Consider the following 18571-nt stretch of genomic DNA (forward strand, 5'->3'; position numbering starts at 1 on the left):
GACAGAGTTCTTCATCCAGAACAGGTTCAAGACTGCTGTCTGAGATGATCAAGACTCACAGGATACTCCAGTCAGGACTTGATTATAACTCTAAATTTTCTTTAGGTCCCCATAAGATCATCAGCGCCCCCAACCAGCAGGAAGTAGCCTGAAATACTACGCCCACATTCTCAACAAATGGACTATGGGTATTTTCCTTTGTTTAAAAAAAAAATAGAGGGAAATGATGTGGGAAAATTTTCTGTATTCTGTCAATCATATTTTAATAAAATGCTGATTGGTCAGGCAGGCAGTATAGGTGGGAAAGTCAGACAGGAAGTAGAGGTAGAGCAAAGAGACTGGGAGTATTCTGGAAAGTAGGAAGCTCCCTCTGCAGTTCTGCCCAGACCACCGGAGAGGAAGGATGTAAGCTGCCCTGCTGGAAAAGGTACTGAGCCATGTGGCTAACGTAGATAAGGATAATGGGGTAACATAAGTTATAAGAGCTAATAAGTAGCCTGACCTAATGGGCCAATCAGTTTATAACCTTATGGAGTCTTGTGTGTGATTTTCCTTGGGAGTTGCCGGCTGTGGGGTACCGGGCGGGACAGATACCCCAAGCAAGCCAGCTCTCATGTTACACAATCCCCTCAGGAAATGTACTTGACGTTCTCACAACTAGGAGATAATTTGTGATCAAGAAAAACCACCCACAGCCTCATACCGATTACTTTAACATTGCTGTCACAATACTGCAAGAATAACTTGAAGGAAGAAAAGTTAGATTGGCTCACAGTTTCAGAAGGTTTCAATCCATCATGGTTGAAAAGGCACAGCTGAGCAGTTCAGTTAGTGGTGGATGAAGTGTGTAGCAAAGACTGTACACACACACAGAAGCACATACACAAGTGTATACACACATGCACATATACATACACACATGCACACACACAAGTATATACACACATGTGCACACATACGCACATGCTCACAGACATACATATACACACAGACATACATACACACACATGCACACACACTTTCTTCTTTCAACCCTGAGCAGCATGAAACTCTCACGAGAAACACACCATGAAGATATGCTTCTCTCACTATTAATAAAAAGATGATTGGCCAATAGGTAGGCAGGACTTAGGGGCGCTGAGAGAATGCTGGGAGAAAGAAGGACAGAGTCTGAGGAGTCTCGAGCCAGACATAGAAGAAGTAACATGGGAAGTTCATAGATGAGGTAAATGAGCCTCAGAGCAACACACAGATGAATGTAAATAGGTTAATTTAAGCTGTAAAAGCTAGTTAGTAACAAGACCAAGCTATTGGCCAAACATTTATAATTAATATTAAGTCTCTTTGTGGTTATTTGGGAGCAACTAGCAGGACACAGAGAAACTGCCTACAAAAAAACAAAAAGATTCTACAACCATGCTTTTGGATACTTTAGTCTGAGAATCATGAACCAAAACAAACTGTTGTGATGGGCGTGGTCGATCAACAGTTAGAATTAACCAGACCAGCTCAAAGATAAATAATAATATATTTAATAATTGGACAAACAGAGAAAACTCACACGACCAACAAAGAGAAAGGGGCAAGCGCACCTGGATGCTTTTATCCTTTCTTCTTGGCCTCAGGGAGCCACACCTTGAACAGAATGTGATTGGTTGAACTTCCCCATCACTGTTGTTTTTTTATATGTTACTCAATCTCAGGTACTGTGAAAACTGAAAATAAATACTTTCCCACAAGACTAACTCAGAAGTGAATATAACAAAGCCAATTTCTTTACCTATAGCGCTAGGGATATAGCATACAGAGTCTTACATTTTCGTCTTCACTGTTCTGTCACTTTCAGCATAGACTATACGTTTACTGCTGACATTTATTGCCTGTGCTGGGTAACTTTGTTTGTGGTTGGTGGTTTGATTGGTTGGTGTGTTGATTGGTTGGTGTGTTGATTGGTTGGTTGGTGTGTTGGTTTGTTGGTTGGAGGGTTGGTGGATTGGAGGGTTGGTGGGTGGGTGGGTGGGTTGGTTGCTTTGCTGGTTGGTTGGTTGGTGGTTTGGTGGGTTGGTAGATTTTCTGCCAACTTCACACAAACTAGAGTAACCAGAGAAAAGGGAACCTCAGTTGAGGAATTGCCTCCATCTGATTGGCCTGTAGGAATGTCTGTGGGGAGCATATCTTGTAATAATGGCATATGTGAAGGGCCCAGCCCACTGCCAGTGCCATCCCTGGGCAAGTGGTCCTGAGTTGTACAAAAAAGCAGGCTGAGTAAGACAGTGAACAGCCCCTACATGGTCTCTATTTCAGTGCTTGCCTCCAGGTTCTTGCCTTTGTTCTTGCTTAGTGATGGACTTGCTTCCGTCAGTGATGGACTATGTGCTGGTTAGATTTTTTTAAACAATACATACCAGGGTCATCAGGGAAGTGGGAACATCAATAGAGAAAAATCCATCCACTAGATTGCCCTGTAAGCAAGCTTGTAGGACATTTTTTGATTGATAGCCCACTGTGGGTAGTACCACCTCTGGGTTGAATAGGAAAGCAGACTAAGCAAACCAGTAAGCAACACTACTCCTGCAAGGTCTCTGTTTTACTTCCTTCCTCCAGGTTCCTGCCCTGCTTGAGTTCCTGCCTTGACTCTCCTCAATAATGGACTGTGACTCAGAGGTGTAAACCAAATAAACCCTCTCCTCCCCAAGTTACTTTTGGTCAGAATGTTTTATCACAGTAGTAGAAAATCAACTAGGACATCCCTGCAACCCCATGAATGGAACACAACAAGATATCGCAGGCCTTTCTTGTAAAGAAAAAAATCCAGGACTTCTCAATGTAGAACAATTTATTCTCCCTTTTTGTAACTTGAACAAGCTTACACTCTTAGGAACAGTATGGCAGGAATAAAATAGCCTTCAGAAACAAAAGCAAGACTTCATTTCCTTGAAAAGGGTAATGGAATCTCAAAGGAAAAACAAATGAAAGGGAAGCTTACATGTTAGCAGCGGGAAAGGGCTCTGTGTCGTTGTCCTGTGAGCTGGCAAGGTTGAGATGTCAGCACTAACCTCTCCCCAGGCAAGAATGAACTGACTTTTAGATTCTCTTTCTGAGGTCAGGAAGTGGTCTGATTGCTCTTTCTACCCCTGAACAACTAATGCAGCACTCTGTCCTTGGTGGACAGTTTAACAGTTTCTGGTTGTTTGGTGGGTGGGCCGATAAATGGGCGAATGACTGTATGGGTGGATTTTTAAAGCATATTCATCTCACATTCTAAATTGTGTGTATGGGGCCAGTGTGTCCATATGAGTGTGGGAACAGAGTCATTGGACCCCCTGGAGTTGCAAGAAGGTTGTAAATGACCTAACTGAAGTCCGGGACCAAACTCAGGACCTCTAAAAGAGCAGCAAGTGTTCTTAACCACTAAGCAATCTCTCCAGCCTTGCCTGGGAGATTTAAATGCAGCCAAGCAAATTCTTTTCTTCTTCTTCTTCTTCTTCTTCTTCTTCTTCTTCTTCTTCTTCTTCTTCTTCTTCTTCTTCTTCTTCTTCTTCTTCTTCTTCTTTCTTTTCTTCTTCTCCACCCTTACAGCAGCCTTTTCAACCTGGCCCCATGGGCCAGGCAGCCATCAGATTACCCTCATGAGTACTACAAGACCATGTCATGTCATAAACAGTAGATCTAGACAGCTAAATACCAGAGGGCAAGTCATGTTTCTATCTTCCTGGTGTGCCAGGATTGGCCCAGTCTGTCTCCCCAGTAAATAGTCAATGAATATTTTTGCCATTAGGTTGGTGGATTTAAGCATACTTTAAATTCTGCTTATGAAAGAAAATTATTATTTTAATATTTTTGTTTTGTTTTATTTTTTTGGTAAGGAATATTAATGTTTAGTCAATACTAAGTCTGTTGAAATACCTGTACTTAGTGTACTTAGTTACTTTAAATTTCCTTTTTGTGCCCAAAATTGAAGTCTACAATTAGTTTTCAATCCAATGAAATAATGTCAGCTTTCAAAAGACACAAGGCATCCACTTCAAGCTTTTTTCCCATTTTTATTTGTCTTCTCTCATTCAAAATGATACAAAAAAAGCTTTCAACTTAATGAATATATAATTCTCTCTAAATTAGAATGTGATTTACGTTTTGCAGCTTGAAAGGCTTGCTTCTATTAGGTTTTCTTCTTTCCCTGTGTGAACAAGCAGATGCGTTCTGCCAGATCCGCCTCAACGCAGAGGGAACATTGGAATCATTTGTTGCATCTTTAATTCCCAAGGGCCATTTCAAAGAGGTTCTCTTTCCAGTTTTGTTCTTAGAAAACTCTTAAGAGAGTCCAAGTCTAAAAGGAATACATTGTAGAGTTTTCTACCCAAGATTGAGAGGAAACAGCAAAGGTTAACAAAAACACAAAGAAAAAAATTTAACTCATTCTGTTTTATGGAAGGCAATATCTAAGTGGCTTATCTGTTATGAAGATAACATCATCCATGCATTTATTTAATAGTTAATTAGGAGCATCTCTTAAAAGATTTCTCCAGCCATAATCCTGGCTAATAATATCAAACTGATGAGCAAAGACATCACACCTACGTGTTCAGCTGATGATGTGGCAAAGATCATGAAATTCTGCAAAACTCAATCTAAAGAGAGTTGTAAATCGCACAAATACCAGCTAATGGATAATGAGATTCCATTCTAATGTTGGTAATGTGCAATGTAAGTGTTTCCTGTTTCTTAAATAGGATATCTTTGACCATTTAAGCAAGTCTTTAGCACCAAGCATCCACAGACACGAGTATATTAAAAAAGCCATTTTGTGTATGCCGCTTGGAGGTAATGAGAAAGTGCTTCTCAATGGGACACGCTTAAGAGGAGACATCAATGTCTTATTAATAGGTAAGAGCACGCTGAGTTAATAGTGCATTGATAACTTATTTTTATTGTCCCCTCCTCACCATGCTTGTGTGGTTCGGTGATGTAATATTAGCACAAAAACAAAAGGCCAAACTAGCACCAGTCCCATGCCATCATTTTCTAGCATAAAGATGTGCTTGCTTTTTATTAGAGATGTCGTCTATCTGCAAGAACATCATTTGACCTTTTGCACAAATATGTTCTGTCCTATACATCATCCAGGTACCTCAAATTCCTCCACTGGATCCCTTGCTCCCACCAAATCTGACTATTGCTCTACTGAAAATTCTAACAGTCTGCATTGCGGTCAGAATCCTTTCTAACTGGGATGGTGTTCAGTCTTCCTACTTACCGGTGAGCAGATGTGCCTAAGACGTGGGGCACTGTCATCTAAGAACTTGTAACTGTGGAATCTCTTCCTGCCCTTAATTCAGTCCATCAATGATGGGCGCTCTGGTGGGCTGGGGGAAGGATACAAAAGCACATATGATTAATTCTGCTTAATCACAGACACAAATCAAATATATTCACTGAACATGCAGCAATGAAATACTGCATGCCAGATATCACCTACAACTAACAAAACAGGAGTAAGAGACACTGTAGACTATAGTTACCAGGGTGAATGTTATTCTTTTGCTCTGGTCCCTTTAAGGGCTAACCACGCCCACTTCCAGCCACTTCTGACCTCATCGCCATCTTGGCTTTCCCCTTTTTCTATCCGTCTCTTGCCATGTGCACACGTGTTTTCTGTCTCTCTCTATGTTTGTCTCCATGTCTTTATGTCTCCCTTTCTTTAAGTAATAAATGTTTACCTTTATGTCTAGCCTTATGTCTGTTTACTATTATCCGCCGCACCTGCCTGCCTAACTCTCCCCTGCTGCATAACGGGACCAGCTCTACCGCCACCGGTAACCTGTACTGCTCTGGCAGCAGCTTCTGTCTGGCTTGTAGGCCGCTCGGGGCACCCCACCATCATATTATTTTTAAAGAACAATAGTGAGGGGCACATTAAACATTCTAGGAGCTGAATGACAGATGAAAACCTGTAGACAGCTGGTTTGTTAGAGATTGGGAGCCATTTTTTTCTACTCTCTGCTGCCCCCTCAATAGCCAATCATTAACTCTGCGTGTGACCTCACATCCTTGTGACTATTAGGTAAGTCCTCTTGCAGTGTACAAATGCACCCGCACCCCGGCCCTTCCACAAACACACCCACACCCCGGCTTCCACAAACGCACCCGCACCCCCAGGTTCCACAGGTCCAAGGCTAAGCTAATCTGGGAGCATCTGAGACCTCCTGTGGAGACTGCCTCACCCCACTGTAACCCTCACCTAACTATTGTTTCTGCCAATGTACTTGAAAGATAATCCTGATTTATAGCTTCCTTTGTTCTGTTACTACAAACACTTCACGAATCTGTTAGCAGGTCAGAATGTGGAGTTTGGGACCTGAATCTATGCCCAGGGCCATGGTCACTCCAGACCAGAATAAACTGTCTCTTCCTCTCCTTGATGGAACAACTTTTTTTAAAAAAAAATCATCCTGAAGTTTGTCCTTAAGGAGCTCCAGGAAGAGAAAGGGGATAAAGAGGTACAGAGGTCAGTGCACTGTGCACCGGAGTGATTCACAGGTCAAGACAGAAGTCAGCGGGATGTTAGCGGAGGCACGAACAGAAAGTGCCAGGAAGGAAGTAGTCCTTTTTTCACTTTTTTTTTTTTTGACTAAAAAATTATGTGTATGCATGGAGTTTCGGGGTACGGATGGAGGTGCAGGCATGACTTCCATAGCAGACAACTTGTGGGAGTTGGCGCCTTCATTCCTCCAGACGGTTCCCAAGGATTCACCACAGGTCGTCAGGTTTGACAGCCGACTCCTCTACCTGCTGAGTCATCTCACCAGCCCTTCCTTTGCATATTTGTTAACTCAACAACTTGATAATCATAATTAAGAATTCAAACGTGATGCTATATCTGCTTTAAATATTCTTTCTGAAGAGTCATTCTTGGCAAGGTGCTTTTATTTTTACCATGCCTTTTCTTGTCTACCACTCAGTTCTGTAAACACGAATCACTCCGGGCACTCGGGGTACCTGGCAGTGTGGGAAGAGGGGTGAAGGGCTTGCAGATATTAGGAATGTAAATATGAATTTCAAAAACCTTTAAAAAATATTAAAACTTAGCATCTTTCTGTGTGCTCTTGAATGATTATCTGCAGATAATTTATTTATCTTGTTTTTTGTTTAATTTTGGCTTCTTGGCTTTGTGAGTCGGGGTCTTGCTATGCATTCCTGACTGACTGGGTACTGTGCACTTTTGTGCTGCTTTGAATGAGAATGGCTCCCGTGGGCTCATAGATTTGAATGCTCGGTCACCAAAGAGCGGCACTGTTTCCAAGGACTAGGAGGTGTGGCCTTGCTGGAGTGTGTCACCGGGGATGAGCTTTGAGATTTCAGAAAGTGTCCCTCCTCTCCCCACTGCCTGCAGATCCAGATGGAGAGCCCTCGGCTCCTTCTCCAGCACTACGGCTGCCCACATGCCACCATGCTTCCCATCCTGACAATGGACTAAACCTCTGAAACCGCAAGCCAGCCCCAATTAAATGTTTTCCTTTATAAGAGTCACCATGATCATGGTGTCTCTTCACAGCAATAAAACACTGATTGAGATACTTTTCAGAGTCCAGTCTTGTCTCAAACTTGCAGCAATCCTCCTGTTTCATCTTTCCCAAGTACTGGTATTACAGGCATGCACCCTCATGCTGGGCTTCCTACTTTTATATTGAGGTGCTGGGATGAAAGCCAGGGCCTTGTCTACGCAAGGTAAGTGCTCTACACCGAGCCATACCCCTGCCTGAGGATGCATAAAGGCAGAATGTTCCCCTCTGCTGTATGTTTTCCAATAGTCAAAGTGAAACTGAGATCAGAGGAGTTTGGGTTCATTTTGCTGCCCGTGGAACCTTAAGTAACTGCTCCCCCAGGCTGTCCCAGCTGGGCTGATGCCTGCTTCCTTCTCTGTGGTGATCATTGTTGCTCAGAGCCCCCAAACAGGAATGTCCTTCACTCTTGCTGGAGATAAAGCCCCAGAAAGATGGAATTAAAATAACTAGCCAGAGGGGTGCAGACTGCTCACATTAGGCTGCTGGAGGCCAGAGGAATGGCCTGCCATTTTGCTATTAAGTTAGTCTTCCGTGCGGCTGGTTAGAAAGAACAGACAGTGGGATGACAAGGACTAACAGGTCAGGAAAGCTGGGAAGGGAGCCACAGAGAGCAGGAACTGCTCAGCAGACGGACACCTGTGTTGGAACAGAAGGAAGAGGGGAAGATGGGGGGGCAGAATTCCATTTCTAAGGACACTAGTAACCTATAATTTTATAGATTTTCTGAAGATTATCAAAGTCTTCCTTTCTCTTGTTTTTTGTTATTCTTTCACCTCTGTGCTCTCTCTCTCTCTCTCTCTCTCTCTCTCTCTCTCTCTCTCTCTCTGTGTGTGTGTGTGTGTGTGTGTGTGTGTGTGTGTGTGTGTCTGCACGCATGTGAGTCTGCACATGTGTAAAAACCAGGGGACAACTTAGAGGAGTCAGTTCTCTCTTTCCACCCTGTGAATGCAAATGCTTCTACCCGTGTCACTGAGCCATGTCACTGGCCTTACATTTACTACTTAGAGAGAGAGAGAGAGAGAGAGAGAGAGAGATTAAGCTCTGCTGAAATGATAGAGATAAGGAATGACCAGGGAGGACTGAGGCAATTACTCAGCTGGTAAAATGCTTGCCATGCAAACAGACTGTAAAGGATAAAGTTCAATTCAAAGAAACAATGGTGAACACAGACAACAATCCCAGTGTTAGGCAAGTGGAGACGTCGCTGGGGTTTACTGGCCGGTCAGCCTCGCCTAACCTGGGTAAGCCCCAGATGCCAGTGACAGATTATCTCAAAAACATAAGGTGACCTGAACAAGATACCCTCCCAACAATCCATCCCGGATGGGGGGGGGGAGGGCTTGTGAAGGTGCCATTCCCTAAGGGCAGTAGGCAGTTAGAGCTGCTTTCAGGGTGGGCTCACTTCCGCCAGGGGTGTAGCCCCTGGCAAGTTGCCCACAAGCCAGTAAAAAACCTCCCATCCATGCTCATGCAAGCAACACTAATTAAACTAACTAAATACACACACAAAAAGGCATGAGCAGAGTGGGAAGACTGGTGTAGGGAAAGATAGGGGGGAAGGGATAGACAGGCATCAAAGTGTCGACTATTACATTAAAAAAACTGGATGCTCTCTTGGCCACATTCCACTTCTGAATCTAACTGAAACCCATGAAAAATTGTAAAGACATAGAAAATAAGAAATCATCACTTTGGGGAAAGAGGATGTGATTCAGTTGGTCATGTGCTTGCCAGGTATGTGCGGACCCCAGCATGACATAAATCAGGTATGGTGGTGTGTAGTGAGATTTCATTTCTATTTTAATGAATAAAGCTCGCCTGGAGATCAGAGAGTAAAACCCACTGGTCATCCTTACAGACCAGGTGATGGTAGCACACACCTTGAATGCCACACTAGTTTGACATACATACCAGGTGGTAGTGGCGCATGCCTTTAATCCCAGACCTAGAGAGGAATATAAAACAGGAGGAGACAGCTCTCAGATGGTCTCATTCTGAGATTCCTGGAGGCAGGATCGCCATTTTGGACTGAGATAGAGGTAAGAGCCAGCAGCTGGCTGTTTTGCTTTTCTGACCTTCAGGTTGAACCCCAATATCTGTCTCTGGGTTTTTATTAATCGTACTACAGTGGTACACACCTTTAACCTCAGCACTTGGCAGGTGGAGGCATTAGGATCAAGAGTTCAGGGTCATCGGGCTAGAACATATGAATTAGACCTAGACCATGGCCAGAGGAGATGGCTCAAGAGATGAAGGACTTGCTACACAGGCGAGAGTTTGGATCCCCAGAACCCAAGTAAACCAGTAGTGTCCATCTGTAACACAGAGCTCTAGGAGGGAAATGGGTCCCCAGGAGCAGAGAGAGGGAGGGGTGGCAACACACACAGCTAGCCCAGTGCACAAAGCAAGCAATCCTGTTGCAAACAAGATGAAAGGTAAGAACCATCACTGAGGGCGTGTCCTTTGATCTCTACACACACTCCGTGGCATGTGTGTGTGTGCATGTGCGCGCGCACGTGAATACCTGAGCAGACACACGCAGGATGGATGGAGGTGATTTTAAAGACCCAGGCTTTCAGGAGGGAATTACAATTTCTTTCACCCCCATATGACATAAGCCTACACTCAAAACCTGAGCTAATGCCATTTTTTAGGCCAGTGTACTATGAAACAGTTTACACCTTAGATGTGTGTACGTAGGAAAGGCCTGAGGACACAGCACCCAAGTCTGTGGAGAAGTTTAGACCCCACAGCAGAGGCCACCAGAGCAGAGTCACCAACACCCACCACCTCCCTCCCCAGGTGTCACTTCTGTTTTATGTCTTACTCATCCGTTAACGTGAGTAAGGAGCGGACCCGACAGCCACGCTGTTTTCTTTTAATTGGCGGGGTAATGTTTTGGTCTCTTTACTTCCTAAAATAGTTTGGACATGACAGAGAGAAATTTAATGTAAACATATACATACTTGTGATTTCAGATCTGGTGCTTGAGTCCCTATCAGCAGTGTGTGAATCTACGCTGTATATAGAAGACAATTGCTGTCTTATTTATTCAAAATTCTCAGCAAACAGTGGGATATATTTCCCTATTTATTCTCTTCCTCTTACTTTTTATGTATTTTATGAACTTCTTAAATATTGCATATTCTGACTCAACTCTCAACAATTCAGTATTGGCACAAAACAAAAAGGGCTCATTATTCTTCCATTTTAGCATTGTGGTATGCACATACATAACTAATAATAAATCTCACAGATTCACTTCAGGTTTATAATTAAAAGGTAGTGCACCTGGTAATTTTTAAAATATTCCTTTGAATTTTCATATGGTGAAATTGTAAAACCCACAAAAAGGGAACTCTAAGTTCTTCGACTCCACTGATAACTGTGTCTTCTCACAGCCATGAGGATCCTTAAACAACGGCTCTTTTTGTCTCCAGTTCTCTCTAATGCTAAACTAAGTCATATTTTTTAATTTCCATAAATTTTAATCTATGCTGCTTTCAGAGTCCTGAGTGGTCACCAACTCTGAGTCCTGAGCTGTTTTCTCTACCTGTTGTCTTCAGGAAGAGTGGATACCAGAACGTGGTGGTCAGGGCTCACTGCTCCCCGTGGAAGAACAGGAGGCAGAAAACCGCCTTCTGTTCCCTTCCTGGTGCCTGTGGTGTTGATACAGAGAAGGTGAAAATTTAGTGGGGTGCCATGGCAGGCTAAGAATGGAATCTCTAATGGCATGACAATTTGAAGAACATCATCATCTCTCTTTTTTTTTAAAAAAAAAGTAATCAATTTTATTTGTATGTATGTATGTATGTGTGTGTGTGTGCACACAGGTGTGAATGTATATGCAGGTGGGAGCATGCAGGTGTGAATGTGTGTGCAAGTGGATCCTTCAGGTGGCAGTGTGTGTGCATGCGCACATGTGGAGGCCAGAGGTCAAACTTGAGTGTCATTCCTTGGTTGCTGTCCATGTTGCTTTATGATGAGGATCTCTCGCTGGCCCAGGGCTCACCAATCAAGCTAGAGCGTCTGGCCAGTGAGCACAGAGATCTGCCTGCCTACATCTTCCCAGAACTGGAATTACACTGTACCCAGGTTTGTTTGCTTAAGATTCATTTTGGTTTTGTTTATGTGCATATGTCTGTGTACATGCATGACATGTGTGTGCATGTGTCCTTGGAGGCCAGCTGGAGTTACAGGCAATTGTAAGCTACTGGACTTGGGTGCTGGGAACCGAACTCAGGTCCTCTGGAAGAGCAAAAGGAGTTCTTAACTACTGAACCATCCCTGAAACATCTTGTTGTTTTTTTAATGTAGAGGCTGGGGACCAAACTTGGGTCCTTGCACAACCAACATTTTGTTGGCTGAGACAACCCCTAAAATATCATTTAAAAATTATTCCGAGATCAGTTATTTCCAACACATGAAACAATATTTTCCATGGTGATTTTTTCAAGGTCTTTGTTTCCATTCCCCTTCTTGGCCACTAGGGTATGTATGTGAGCCACACTGTACCACTCACAAGACCACACCCCTTTTCAGGAGTGCACATAACCTAAGCCAGCACAAGCAAATCTTACCCTACATGATTCTAACCAGGAGCTGGGAAGAAGAACCAGGTCCTGTTTGTGGCAGAGCTGTTGGGGCCTCAGTCTATTCCCACCAGCAGCCACAACTCTGACTCAGAGATGGAGCTGGTTTGATAGGGAGAGACAAGAAGGGAGAGCAGAGGACAGAGCCCAGATGACCTGATAGCATGGCTGTTGCTGCTTCCCATCAGCACTGGTGGATCCCAAAGTCCAGATCTGCAGCCGATAAAGTGTCCACCTATTTACGCAAACTTGTAACTTCATCCATGATCCAAAGGTTTCTGAGTTTTATAACCCAGAGTCCAGTTTTAATTGCTTTGTTCCGCATCCTCTTCTTGCGTTTCTGGCTTCCCTCAGAATGGCTGTGACCAATCAGAAGCGTTCACACTTTCCTTAAAGTCAGCTACAATTTCTCTCTCATTTCTCATGGCTCTGCCTGGCGGCAGTGGCTGAATAGAGTCTAAAAGCCCCTGTAAGATCCCAGGGCCAGCTGTCACTAGCTGGGAGATAAAAGCCTCCTGTATCACCTGAAGGAAGTGGCCTGTGCAGGAGAATCCCGTAGAACCATGCTCCTTTCTCTTGTGGGCTGTGACAAGGCTGGCATATCACAGTTTATAAATGTCACCCGTCATAGGATTCGAAGAGCATTGGTTCATGAAAGCATTCCAGCTAACAGGGCCCCTGGTCTTTAGTGTGCCCTTCCTTCCCCCGACCTGCTTATACTGTCATTACAAATGATTCAAAACATTAAAACCCAAGGAAAGAAAAACACGGAAACAGCATCAACCAAAAGAAGCCACTCAGTGGGAGATGAGGAGAAAATAGCCCCAGAGTGAGTTAGTGGCTTCATAAAACTCCAGTGCAGGCTTCAGGAAAGGTGTGGCCCGCTAGGGGGAGATCGAGGGCTGGAAGCTTGCAGTGTTGGCGCAAGTGCATAAGCCCAGTATTCGGGAAGATTACCTGGGGAATCCCAAGTGCAAGGCTTGCGTAGGACAGAGAAAGTCCTTGTCTAGGAAGAGAGGGTTGGAGGGGGCTATAAACCTGGCACGGTGGCACACACCTGTAATCGCAGGGCTTGAGAGGCTGAGGCAACAGGATTACGGTTTGTTAGAGGCTAGCCTGGGTGAGTCTACAAGCAACAACAGTTAGAAAACAGCAGATCTCCTAGGAGTGGTGAAATCTGAGTAGAGAAGGTCATTCCTCTTTTCTGATACTAAGCATCTGTTTTCTGTTTGCTCTGATCCTGGCCTTGAAGCTTGCTAATCAATAATGAATTTGCTGAGCTGCAGTTGTCACCTTCTCAGTGATGGCCTGGCCTTCATGGTTCCTGGTAATGACCCTGTCCATTGCTCTTGGGTTTTCCAGGACGGCCTAGCCTACATGGTTCCTGGTAATGACCCTGTCCATTGCTCTTGAGTTTTCCAGGATGGCCTAGCCTACATGGTTCCTGGTAATGACCCTGTCCTTTGCTCTTGGGTTTTCTAGGATGGCATAGCCTACATGGCTCCTGGTAGAGACCCTGTCCATTGCTCTTGGGTTTTCCAGGACTGTCTAAAACGAAAAACATCACAATCCTAGATTTTCTGGGATTTACCAAGTCACAGTCATTCAGGTTGAGGATCCCCTGAGTCACTTTCAGGGAGGGGCCACCTTGGACCTAAGGGAGGTCACTCCAGTAGGACCTGGGATGAGTTTTATTTTTATTTTGCAATTATCAGAAAGGAGTCAGATATCAAATCTTTTTATGTAATCAGTAGAGTAAACCCCAAAAGAGCACAACATAGTAAAATACCAGAAAAAGAAAACACTTGTTTTAAGCCAGCAGCCTGCTGCAGTAGGAGCACTTGTAACATCAGCACTAGGAGGCAGAAACAGAAAGATGTTGAATCTGAGGCTAGCCTGGGCTATGTAGCAAGACCCTTTTTAAAACAAACAAACCAGATGGCTAAGCTAGCCCTGCATGTTATATAATTTGTGCATGCTCTAAATATAGATGTAAAAAGGACATACACATAAGGTTTCTTTTCACATAAGCCCTCTTTCCAGCTTAGATGTTGTAAGCACAGCTATTGGAAATGCATAATAAATTTAGTCATGGAAAACATCCAAAAGGAAAACACTAACAAGTAAAATACTGTCCCCTTGTTGCTTTTTCTCCTCTGCAAATGTACGAGTGGGCAGGCAGCAGGAAGGGCCTCTGGAAACCCTGTGGGAACGTCACCAGAGTATGTCCAGAAACTTGCTCATTTTATAGCATTAACATTCAACATAGATCTTAGGGAAGTCAAAGACTTCCTCTTTCCCTGGTGAACAAAAGCAAGCGTGAACCCCTTCTTTCTAGGGCACCACTGACAAACCCAAGTCCAAGTCTACCAAAGTCCTGCCCGGAAACGAACAATTTTATTAGGCTTGCTTAGATAAAAGAGGTTGGAAACGAACAATTTTATTAGGCTTGCTTAGATAAAAGAGGTTTATTTACAAACCCACGGGAGAGCCACACCACTGACAGGTCTCACCCCAGCACTCACGGCCACCTCCCCATCGCTGAAGGCCTCCACTTGAGCTAAGCTTCCACAGCCAACTCACCTCAGCACCTCCTGGGACTACAAGGCCACATGGAAATAGGGCAAGATTATATGCAAATGACAGCAGGTGCAGGAGATAACGTCTGAGTTACTGGGAGAGATCCAATGCCCTGCTCCACCTACTTCTGCTCTGAGGGACGGCTACAGCCAGCAAGCCAGATTTCGCAGGTCTCTGAGTAGGCACAGCTATTATGATGAAGATGGCAGCTACTGAACTCACAGGATGACGTTCTACAATAGCAGTTAGAAGCAGAAACAAGGAAGACTGTAGGTCGAATCGGGTTGCAAGCCCCTTAGCAAAGCAAATGCCCTTGGGAGCCCACCCTCGCAGTCTCCACCAGTCAGGCAGGTGCTTCACCTCTCTACCTGAGTGGAGATCTCACCACCCCTTCCCGTTATCCTGGCTTGGCTCTGCTCAATAAATGACCATCACAAGGACTTTCAGGTAAGTTTCATACAAGTTGTACTGAGGGGACAGACAAGGAGTTCCTTCTGCTCCCTTTCAGACATGGCGGACCCCTAGTGGGGTGGCCTGCCTTGCCTGGGACATTACACACATGATGGTTGAAAGTTAAACAAGCTACAATCTGCCACATAAAGATCAAAGAAGATTAAATAACACCTAAGATCCTCCAAGAGCCTAGACTTGAGCACAGCGCCTCCTCTTGCCAACAGAGCATTAGCTCCTAGGGATGTTACTCTAGATCCCCACAGTTAATGCATTGTCCATCTTGTGTGGTCTGCTCCCACCTCCCAGGCTAAAATAAATGGATGGAATAAATCTCATGGCTGGTTAAATGGCCAGTGGTTAGTTAGACCTTTCTAAAACAGCTTTGCCAATCATCTGAGCGTTCTAAGGACAACTTCCTGTAATCTGTAGTTCTCCTGACCGCAAGTCCTGCCTGTCCCATGTGTCATACATGTCCACATGAGTTCATATTTATCACAATAATAATAATACATGCATGCATACATACATACATACATATTTTACAGGATCTTTGTTTACACTGTGTGATGATGTGTCATTGTAATTAGTTTAATAAAAAGCTGAGTGGTCAATAGCTAGGCAGGAGAGAATAGGGCAGGGCTGTTGGGCAGAGGGAAGGAGGAGGAGGAACCTAGGCTGGAGAGAGGAGAGGGGAGGAAAAGGGAGAAGAGAGGGAGACACCAGGGGCCAGTCAGACAGACAGCCAACAGAGCCAGACATAGAGAAAGCAGGAAAGTAGGATATAAAGAATGAAAGGAAGGTAAAAAGCCAAGGCAGAATATTGATGAAGAGAAATGGGTTAGATTAAGCTACGAGAGCTAGCAAGAAATGAGCATCAGCTAAGGCCAAGCATTCATAACTAATAATAAGTTCTGTGTAATGATTTGGGGGCTGGGGGTCCAAGAAAGCCTACTGTAGTTAACCACAGATTTATTAGATAACCCAACAATTCTGCTCCTAACGTCTACCAAACCATGGTGAATAAGAACACTCACGAGCACACACACACACACACACACAGAGAGAGAGAGAGACAGAGACAGAGACAGAGACACAGAGAGACAGAGACAGAGAGAGAACCGGACACAGTGCACACTTGTAACCCAGAACTTAAGAAGTGAAATTAGGAGGTTCAGGAGCTACAGGCCATCCTCAGTTATGTAGCAATTTCTAGGCTGGGTGTGTGTGTCACCCAAAGGCAAAGAGACAAAAATATCTCCAAAATAATATACACATAAAATCTGATAACTTAGAGAAAATACACCAGTTCCTTGAAAAACTTGTGAAATAGATCATCTAGTTTGCTAACTTGAGAATAAATCTGCAAGATTACACCTTGAAACGGATGACTGGCCCATGTGTTCTCACTGGCTACCCTACTGTTTTTAAAATCTACATGAGGAAGGGAAGGTATGGGGCACTGAGACTGGGGAGGCAGGATATGCACAACATACAATATGCAAGAGGAGACAGCACTTCCCAGTTTAATTTATAAGGCTCATCTAGATGCCCAAGCTGAACACTGATAGTTCAAAAACAGACAGAAAATATCCCTGATGAATATTGGGGAAAAATCCTGTGTTGTCCACAGCCCATTATTAGGATAGGGGGCCATAGGAACCATGCATGTTGAAATCGGAGGGCCGAGTTGAGCCATACTTCCCTGGCCCTGAGAGAGTTAACCTTGCCCCTTGGTGGTGGCCACTGCAGCATAAGAATTGGCCCTGCCCTTCATGGTGGAGGGGACCCCATGCTCCAGAGAGACGGCCCCGCCCCTCACCATGGGCTTAGAAGAATTGGCTCCACCCCTCACCTGATACTCGCAGACTAAAGGTTTTCCTGAAGGGAGCAGGGCAGCAAGGCCACTTCCATCGCCAGATTCAGAACAGCAGAAGGGCTCTAGCCACTCCAATATGGCAAGAAAAATAAGTGAAAGGCATGCAGACAGAAAAGGCGTGCAGACAGAAAAGAGCAATGCAACAGTGTCACTTGTCATTGCAGATGGCATGATAGTGTAGCAAGGTCACTGTGCACAGGTTCAACACACAAAAGTCAGAGGTCTCTCTTCATACCAGTAAAAATGTGTTGGGCCAAAAGTATCTCAGGGTCTGTAGGAGAGAGAAAAGCCTGGCTCAAGTCTGAGGGAACTGAGTGAGGATGAGACAGCAAAAACTAGGTAGATGCACCTCCAGCCAGGGGGAGGGCTTGGCTGTCTCTCATTGGCTGGAGGTACCCCCACATCACAGGATGTCACTTAACCTATATAAGCTGCGGCTCACAGTAATAAACTGAGTTCCTGCTATGACTTGACCCCCTATTGCGTCTGGTTGTCCTGCCCCGTGGGACTGCGGAATGGGCAGATAGCACACTTACCTCCCTGGGGAATAAGGAGGCTAAGGAAGCCTAGCACAAATGCATGAAAATTTGAGATCTTGAGTAATTTATAATTGCCCGACCAAAAAGGGACACGGAGCTGTAATTCTAATAGGACGTGTTCAGAATCTCTGCCAGGTTGTATTGATAGCAAAAGATGTGTACTTAAAAATACTCTAAGGATAGACACACATGATATGGTCATAAAAAGACAGACAACAGAGAAAAAAATGCAAGTTCTCTCAACTTTTATAACCAGATTTTACACAGTTATTGTCAAAGTCCCAGCATTTTTTTTTTTCAATTACAGACTACATTGCTCTAAAATATATCTGGAAAGGAAAATGAATGAATATGATCAAAACCACATTAAGACATCAAAATGAGAAGAATTCATCTACCTTATTTTAAAACCCACTGTATAACCGCCATACAAATACTGTAGCCAAAACTATGGGATACTGACAGGCAATGTAGCAATTGCTGCTATGCAGTAATCAAGACTGTGAAGCCCGTTTTGCAGAGGACCAGATACATACATCAGCAAAGCAGAACAGACACTTCAGTGACAGACCCAAACACTCAGCCATGTGCAAGCGAGGCTGCCTTTCATCAGGTGATGCTGAAAAACCTGGTCTTGTGGAAAGGGAAAATCTACCTCAACCTGACTTCTCAAAACTGACAAATAACAAATCACCACTCATGCATAAAACACTAAAAAGGTTAAGGGTTGTTTTTTTTTTTTAATTGAAACTATTCACAGTCAACAGCCAGGCAGAGATCTTAAAATTCCCAGTCCAAAGCATAACCTATTCATTGGGAAATAAAAAAAAAAATAGGGCTTCATCTAAACTTTTGTTTTGAAAATCCTGTCTGGGGTTTTCCTTGTTGTTGTTTGTTGAGACAAGGTCTCACTATGTAGACCCATCTGGTCTAGAGCTTTGCTTTGTAATTCAGCTCCTCTTGCCTGTG

Source organism: Myodes glareolus, chromosome 13, assembly GCF_982192425.1.
Source record: "Myodes glareolus chromosome 13, mMyoGla1.1, whole genome shotgun sequence".
Classification (NCBI taxonomy): domain Eukaryota; kingdom Metazoa; phylum Chordata; class Mammalia; order Rodentia; family Cricetidae; genus Myodes; species Myodes glareolus.